Raw genomic sequence first — 9,430 nt, forward strand, 5'->3', positions numbered from 1 at the left:
CGTTATCGCAATATCAATAATCAATACGTCTGACGAGATAACATCACTGATAGCCAGATAGGACCGTTATCAATTTATCGGTAATCAAGTATCATTAGTATAACACCGGATATGACATCATGGTTTCAGTTATAACAAACAGTCTAGTGTGTTTAAGTTGCAGAAAAGACGATATAGTAGAAGTTATATGTATTTTTGGTTGCAGTTCATTGGTATTAGTACCACTCGTTTTTAATTCTAGTCTTCTTTGTCGTAACCTCATGGCTGAGGGACGTGACGAGTGTGGACACTCTTCACCAGTGCTCTCCAGGCCGCTCTGTCTTAGGCCCAGTGCATGCTAGCCTGCAGTGTGGCGTGTGTAATTCTAGTAGTAACATTTAAATGCCTAGCAAATCTAGTAATGGAGATAGTATTGAAGGGAGTCGGTAGTGTGAGTCGGGCTCAATCACTTAGTTTTTGATCCGACCCCTACGGGTTTTTTAAAGACATTTCACTCACGTTTCAATAAAAAAAAGTTTGTTTAAATTGTGTAATGTACGGAAACGGAACGCGAGTCCGACTCGCACTTTGGCCGGGTTTTAATCAAAGCATGCAAATGTTTGGGCAATGTTGAGTTTACGTTATGCGAATATTGCGAATGCGACCAAAGTGTAAAGAAGCAAGGTCATACAGATGCGAAACGAATTCAGGTTACAAAACAACATATTGTGCTATATATATAGCCGTGCGATTTCGAGGATCCGAAGGGTTTTAAAAAGGCCAGTTATTGAAGTTTTGTTTAAACTTTCACGGTTAACACATCTTATACCTTTAAACAAGCAATTCTTGTATAAAATATGTATGTATATATATTTCGGGGATCTCGGAAACGGCTCTAACGATTTCGATGAAATTTGCTATATGGGGGTTTCCGGGGACGAAAAATCGATCTAGCTAGGTCTTATCTCTGGGAAAACGCGCATTTTTGAGTTTTTATGTTTTCCGAGAAAAGCTCGGTCTCCCAGATATTTTTAATTTAACTTACAACAGGACTATCAAATAAATTAAGGAAAAAAATAAAAATTTACTAATACCAATATTGCTATAAAACACTTACATATATTAAATACTAAGTCAAAGTTAATCTGAAAAAGCTTTGGCTTTCCCACGAACTGTGATTTGGTTGAGTGCTAATATATATATTTTATTTATATATATATATATATATATATTTAATATTTATTTAGTACTATATATTTATGTATGTTAGTACATATTTATTTTATTGCATAATGCAATTGATGTATTTTAGTTATTTGTAGACGTTAATATTGTAGTTTTCCTTTTTAAATATTATTGTACGTTCTGTAAGTTTGTCTATCTATCTAATTCGAATTTTCCACTCATTTACTCTAAGGTTAGCTGGAAGAAATCCCTTATAGGGATAAGCTCGCCTTTGTACCTAAATTTATATGAATTTCATGTTAACAATTTTTGTTTTGTACAATAAAGTGATTTACTACTACTACTACTATTTTTGCCCGCGACTTCGTCTGCGTGGAGTTAGTAATTTGGGTAGCTTATTTTTTACCCAATGTGCTTTTTATCGATTCCCCATACAAACTTCCACCCCCCTTTTCAGCCCCTTAAAGGATGATTTCTGGGGTAAAACCTACCCTATGTCCTTCCCCGGGACTCAAACTACATATCTCTATACCAAATTTCAACTAAATCGGTTCAGCGGTTTAAGCGTGAAGAGGTAATAGACAAACAGACACACTAGCATTTATAATATTATGGATTAGATCGTGTCATTCAAGAAGACGCGTGTCTTGACTATAGTAATGTCATGTTATTAAATATTAGATTTGACAAATCTGCGCGTCATCGTGGATAATACGTTACGAACTACATTTCGTAGCGGTTACGTCGTTTTGACTTTAATAAGTTGTTAATTGAGTTAGCTATGATAAACTAAATAAACACACTTAATGCGTCAATCATCTATACAGTTTATACAATGTTCGCTTTTATACTTTACAATGGATGTCCATGGCAATGGCACGTTTTACTGTCACGATAAAGTAAGAGAACTAAATGTATGAGTGCACATTGACTACATTACATTGGCCGAGACATTGGAGTCAAAATCGCATTTAGTTACACCAATTCGCCACATGACTGAGCGCGTAGTCGTGTGGCGAATTGCGCAGTGGAAAGGCGTCAGTATAAACCACAGGGCGGACACGCTATACATCAAAAATCACACGGAGTAGGATGGAGATGGCAAGTGGGCGTTCCCGTCTATCCGACAGTTAGTAGCGACCGACTCACTTTATGCACAGACTATGCTCAGTTGTTGTGTAAACTTCATGCTCGAATGACATTCACGTAGTACGCACGCTCGTCTAACAAAAATTGATAATTAAATTTAAAATGCCGTATTGTGCAGTATTAAGCTGCAGAAATCACAGCGGTTTAAAAAATCTTTCACGTGGAGGTATTTCCTATCACCGGTGGTTATTTATTTAAATATAATCTAATAAATACGAAAAATCTGTTTATTTTGCATTATTTAGGAATGTTCGTTAAGTAAATCTATATTTTATCAGTTAGAACTTAGAGTTCACAATCCTTTGTCACTATTCTTTACGTTTATCTGGAATATTCGCTATCCTAAATGTCAAATAACTTCGCTACTCAGATGCTGCGCAATGTCGATATTTATATCGATAAAGTTAAAGTTACGATATTTCAAGTTTGATGTTTGGTTCGGTAATAAATTATTATTTTAGACACGTTTCTAATTATTATTTGGGATAATCAATGTCTTAGTAAATATGGCAGCTCTGGTCATCAAGCACTAAGTTAAGTCGGGGTCATTTCATGGCAACCTTTCAAACCTTCGTATTCCTTTACATACGTTTTTGTTTTTTACACCCATCATATTTTCATCGTTAATATAATTAGACTAGGTACTTAATGCACTTATGCGTACAATGCATGCAATGTGCCACGAATAAACGTTTTATATTTTCTATTTCTTTATTATTAATTATTGTAGGTTACCACAAGATGCCGATATTAAAAATAAATGGATCAATGCTACTGGGCAAGAAAATTAGTTTCCGCAAAAATATAGCACCATTTGCTAGGAGCATTTCTTAGAGAAAGATTTCTGGGGATAAATTTGCCATACATCTCATCTAGCGTCCACACGCAACTTAGTTACTAATTTAGTAATTATTAGTGACATTCGGGCTCACTAAATTAATAAAAAGTGTTCCGTACCACGCAAACTAGCGTCAAATATTGGAATTTTGCCGCCCCCCTTCCTGATTTGATAGGTCACAATCTTACAATCAAATCAAGTGTGATCGATGAGCCAGTTTCATGTATGCTTTCACACCATACAATTAATTTGACAATTTAATCAGGTTGTCCCGTCTAGATTTGCCTTAAATGCTGCTACAAGTAAATATATTGTTAAAGACGAATACTTACCTATGTAAGTAATTGCAGATTTGTGATTACAAAATAACAGCAATACCGAGTTAATAGACCTTTAAAGAACTATGATTTTATCTGTTTGACTTTAAGATATATTTAATGTTCACATTAACAACCTAGTTGGTCAATTAATAAGAAACAAATTTCTAGTTAGATATTTGTTGTACTGTACTACATATTATTTTTCATACAATCACGATTATCACTACCTATATTAACATCATAAATAAAGTATCATCTAAATGTGTTAAAACATACGGTAATGAAATATCAATACCTAACTGAACACACAAATATCGATAAAACACTCCGATTACACTGTCCCCTCCCTATATCGTCGAATGGAAAGAAGTTCCAACGGTTAGCTACTCGCAGACGTGTAGAGATCTCGAACGCACCAGTGTAACGTGACCGTGAGATCCGTAACAAACCATGCGTAATTAGACCTTACTTATACTGGTTTTTTAGCCCTTTTCTCGCCTGTAATAAGTAAGTGATTTTAAAATTATATAAAATAACGCCATCTGGTGTTGAGTAGTTGTATTAGGTGAACGTTGAGCGAGCTTTTGTGAGATGAATGAGATAATGAAAGAGTCGTATGTCATATAGCTTTGACATTATATTTTAAACCGTCACTCATGTAGCCTACAGTTGATATTCGTTCGAGAAATGTCCACCGGTAATAACCTTTTGGTATGGAAAGTTGCTACGAATCAGAGCAATTTTGTAAGTGTGTGACATATTTTAACGTGGCTATGAATGTGTGAGTTTAGCGACACTGGTTTTCATACTAAATAGGAGTCATTTCACATCCACTAGTTTATTAATTCGTGAAAAATCACTTGCGTTTCTATGTGTGAACGGCACGTCTGTACACGCGTCTCATTTTTCATTTCATTTATTTCATTCACAAGCAATAAAACATCGCATTGGAAATTATACATTAAAATACTTAGGCTAACACAAAAAAAATACACAATAACATACAAGGAATAAACGTTAATTTGCTCAAATATAACAAAAATGATTTACTAATGAAAAAAAAAAACAATTACAATTATAAAATGTCAGTCTTAACTTGTACACAACTAAAAAAAAATAAAAAAATCAAAATATGTCAATTACGCAATAATTCTATTATTTATATTGTATATATATGAATAATTCTAATTTGAGTGTATATAATGTCAATTCAATAAATAATTTTAATTAGTAGGCTGACAAAATTCTTCCACTGAGTAAAAACACTTGCTTAGCAAAAAAGTCTTGAGCTTGGTTTTAAACCTGTTTACATTGACGATCATCTTCAGTTCAACCGGTAATCTATTAAAGAGAATAATGGCCTGATAGCTTGCTGAGTGCTTAACTATGTTAAGCTTAGCCGAGATTGTTTGTGACAAGTCTTTTCTCCTAGTAGCTAGACGGAGTTCGCTGTCTTCTGGTGTTTCTATATTAGACGTCATGCGTCATTGTACGCGTACGCCAGAAGTCCGCCAGATGTCTGTCGCGGGGCGAGGTAATTCGAGTCGGAGCGGGGCGGTGCGTGGCCGTTCTGTATGATTACTATTACTTATTCTGTGGTATAAACAAAGTATACAGGGTGGCAAAAAAATAAGTGCATTCCCGTTGCCAGGGAAGTTTTGGGATTATACTGAGCATCTTTTACTATGGGACCAACCAACAAATCGCTAAAAAAAAAATTAGACTCCCATAGAAAATGGACCAGCCAAAATGTATGAAGGAGCCAATTTTTTTTCGCGATTTCGGTGTTGGTCCCATAGTGAAAGTTGCTCAGTATAATCCCAAAACCTCCCTGGCAACGGGAATGCACTTATTTTTTTGCCACCGTGTATAAGCGAATACATAAAATTCCGACCGAACACCGACGCCTGAGCGCGCTGTTGTAAACTTGTAACTAAATGCGATTTTGACTCCAATGTATCGGCCCCATTCGTAGTGCTCGTAAGGAAGGTCTTTATATGTCTATGCATCCAACCATGTAACAATATGTGGCTTTCCACTAGAGAAGGGACCTTTCTATCAGAATTTCAGACAAAAAGGATCTTATTGCACTTGAAGTAAGGACCCTTCTGTAATGGAAAGCCACATACACAAAATAACTAGCATTTTATGTAAATTATATTCGCGGTTAAATCCCATATTAATCAATAAAAAAACCGGCCAAGTGCGAGTCGGACTCGCGCATCGAGGGTTCCGTACTTTTTAGTATTTGTTGTTATAGCGGCAACAGAAATACATCATCTGTGAAAATTTCAACTGTCTAGCTACCACGGTTCATGAGATACAGCCTGGTGACAGACGGACAGACGGACAGCGGAGTCTTAGTAATAGGGTCCCGTTTTTACCCTTTGGGTACGGAACCCGAAAAACCAAGTCTAGAGCAGTTCCATAAATAAATATTAAGGATAATGTACGACGCACATTGACCAAACTGTTGATAACATAATCACCGAAAATATGCCTTTTAATAATGTTCCTTATTTTCCGTATTCATTATGGCACTATTTCCATACAGATTTATATAAGAATGAACCTTATAAACAACTGATGATGCGGCAACTTTAGTCTGAGAACTCTTGAGACAGATTCAATTGAGGCAAAAATTAAAATAAGCTGAGTAAATGCATTGAACTATTATTACTTTTATTAATAACGTATAGGTCCGGCACAGAGAACCAGTATTTTGCGCAATGATTTGTTGTTGTTTTGACAACAAACCATAGAAGCTATATTGACAAAGATATTGACATTTTCGACACACGGCAGGCAGTATTTAGAAGGCAGGTTCTTAGGGTTCTCGGCCATCATCACACTTCTCAATAATAGTACGCAATTTGACATGTAATTATTAAGTATTTGCGAAATGTTGTAATTTGTTATTTAGTATAATTTTGAGTAGTTTTAGGATACTTTTTTATAGTTTTAGGATAGTTTTTGCTCCTTATATTTCTTTCTTGCTGTGCATGCTTGCTTTGGATGGCATTCTTATGCAATACCTACCACTCATGTACTCTTTGTAACTATGTTGAATGTTGTCTGTTTAGTGTGCCTTTTAAATAAAAAAAAAAAAAAAAAAAAAGGAGCGGAGCATGAATCTCGCGACCTAAACGCGTAAGCGCCATGAATTTTATGGCGCTTACTACGTTTTGGTCGCGTGGTACAGGCTTCTCTGTAGTATTAAATCCCATTTACAATCGGGTCTAACACGAATTTATATTGTTACTGTTGTTGTTGTGTTGTGTGTTATTTATTTGTGTTGTTATTGTTGTGTTGTGTGTTGTGTTCTCTGTAGTAATAATGGTCACCTGTACAGGTCGTATTTCTCTACGGATCTCGTCAAATTTTGTGAGCAGGCTCAAAAATTATGTTTTTTTTTGTCGATTCAGTTTGATTTGGGTTCTTCATTAAGTTGGCTAGAAAATTAACAAGCGACAATAAGTACCCTTTTGGTTGAAAATGGCACATATTAATTTCATATACATTAGGGTTCATCTATTAATTACGACACACGAATTTCGAGGTTTTTTCACGCCCCCCCTTTGTCACACTTGGTCACATTTGGCAAAGTCTGTGACTCCCCTCCCCCTTGTCACAACATATCACATTTTCTTGACCCCCTCCCCCCCCTAAACGTGTGATGTAATTAATGGATGAGCCCTTATTTGGACTAGAGGAAAACCCAGATGCAGCTTTTTAGAACAAGTGAAAGAAAAAGTAGGGGTTGTGTTGTCACAGAATAACTAATAGTACTACCATACAAGCAAATGGGCCTGGGCTGGCCATATATGTCGAACAACGGATAACCGGTGGACTAAACGTGTCACAGAATGGTCACCAATAGGAATAGCGAGAAAGCAAAAAAGACCAAATAAAAGATGGAGAGACGAGCTAGTGAACTTTGACAGATACTGGTGGAGAACAGCACAGGACAGGAAGGAATGGGAGAATCTGGGGGAGGCCTTTTCCGCACAAGCGACATGCAAATAATAAACCAATATGAAATTTTATGTAATTGTAAAAAAAGAAGCATGAAATAAAGGCTATTACTATTACTATTACTACTACCATACAGAAAATTCACTCCTTCACAAGTCAGATTTAGGTATAAAATTATAACTATTCTCGCCGCATGCAAGCGAAATTGTATTGTTGTATCAAAAAGTCAAAGCTGGCGCAGGATAGGGAATGCTGGAAGATACTCTACCGACAATAGTTGGACCATAAGACCTTCACTTTCCAAGCCAATAATATTGCTAAAACTGGCAGTTTACTTTACACATGTTTTCAAGGCAAATCAATAATTGTCTGGCCAACAACTTCAAGGCCATGTCCTTACCAAATACTGTAATTATGTTCCAAGCAATATAAGCAATGTACTAAATGCCTACAATTACAGTAAACAAGTCCGCAGATAGCAGGTGAATCCCAGTCTGTTTAAGTACTTTAAGCGTAGCGAGAACCTAAAGGGGAATTCCACGAGAATGTCCCTTATGAAATGCTTTTGCCTTGTATGGCACCCAATGGTACCCAAGAGAAGGTAAAAGAAAGGCGAAGAAACCTATAATGAGATGGGGCGACGACATCGCGCAGGCAGCTGGCCGTACCTGGAGCAGAGTGGCAATGGACCGGAGAGAGTGGAGAAGGTTGGAGGAGGCCTTTGCCGAGGGCAAGCAGGCAGGGAATTCAAAAGATGGGAGATAATAGAGAGATAATGTGCAACTATTCCTTGTTCAGCAAATAAAGGCTATTTTTTTTTTATTATGGCAGCTAATTCAATCAAATCCGTTAAGCTCGAGAATATACTGCCAATTTGTTAGCAGTCATGAAATATTACCAGACCCAATATCATTTTCTCAGCCTTTTCAGAACTATTAGAAGAACGGCGTTTCGTAAGGGACATTCTCGTGGAATGCACCTAAATAGGTTTTGATATAAAGTAGCCAACCAGTATATACTATAAGAGAAAACCGCAGAACAGAAAATACAAGCCTATCATGAAAGAGTTAAGTAATTTATTTAGTCACTTCAATGACAAATATACAAGTTATCCTTAATTAACCTAAACCACAACCTGAATGTAGGCACTTACAATTATAATAACAATTATTACCTAACAAATATTTATTTAGGCAAGACAAAGTAACCCGCAAAATGCAAGATACTGATCGCATCAAACTCATAAAAGTACTGTTTTGAGACTTGAGAACTAGGTAGGAAACTAGGAAACGTGTGACGCGCGGACAGCGAATGAAATTTGCAAATTCAACTTTCGAAAACACCACAGAGAATTACTTGTTTTTTTTAGCACTTACCTGCGTATAGACAAATGTCCGTCCAAAAACAACACTCACTGCACTCCAATGTATTTAATCCAGTTTTTTCACAAATCACAACCGTTAATCGCGGGTTTTCCTGGAATTAATTTGTTATTTGCAATATGTTGCGCACGAGTAAGCCGGACCACGCAACACGCAACGCAGCGGCAGCCGAAGTGGATCTGTCAAAAATGTCAAAATATTTGCGTCATTAGTGTTGCCAGTCAAATTCAAAGTTACTCCCCATTTTTAATTTGACGTTTACTGTAAACGTATAAAAAACTGATTAATATTCCAAAAATATGAACTCATATAGTTGGTCAAACCAAACTGTCAGTAAATAAGAACCAAAAAAAAACAAACTCATTCTTTTCTTTTGGGTTCTAGTACTAGTGTAAGACAAAGATAGTATGATTCTCTCTCTCTATGTTTGAAATGAGACAGTCCTTTGACAGACTATATTTGCATTATTTTTTATAAACGGCATTGTTTTCATGGTTTGAGTTTACGTAGTGTGGCAGGGGCGTAGCTAGAGGATATGGCGCCCGGGGCAGTCACCAAATTTGCGCCCCCTGACGACTGACAAAAGTTTCCCATTTTGCCCC

At 36.4% G+C, this 9,430-nt stretch overlaps 1 protein-coding gene across 1 annotated transcript in view; it reads right to left on the minus strand.

Annotated features, from left to right (window-relative positions):
- Positions 1-8,966, minus strand: part of LOC134753261 (uncharacterized) — a 35,486-nt gene extending 26,520 nt beyond the window's left edge. Inside the window, exon 1 of the mRNA XM_063689092.1 lies at positions 8,823-8,966. The gene's annotated coding sequence lies outside the window, so the exon portion shown is untranslated. The remainder of the gene's footprint in view (positions 1-8,822) is intronic.
- Between the last annotated feature and the right edge of the window lie 464 nt (positions 8,967-9,430).

This window comes from Cydia strobilella, chromosome 26, assembly GCF_947568885.1.
Source record: "Cydia strobilella chromosome 26, ilCydStro3.1, whole genome shotgun sequence".
In the NCBI taxonomy this organism is placed as follows: Eukaryota; Metazoa; Arthropoda; class Insecta; order Lepidoptera; family Tortricidae; genus Cydia; species Cydia strobilella.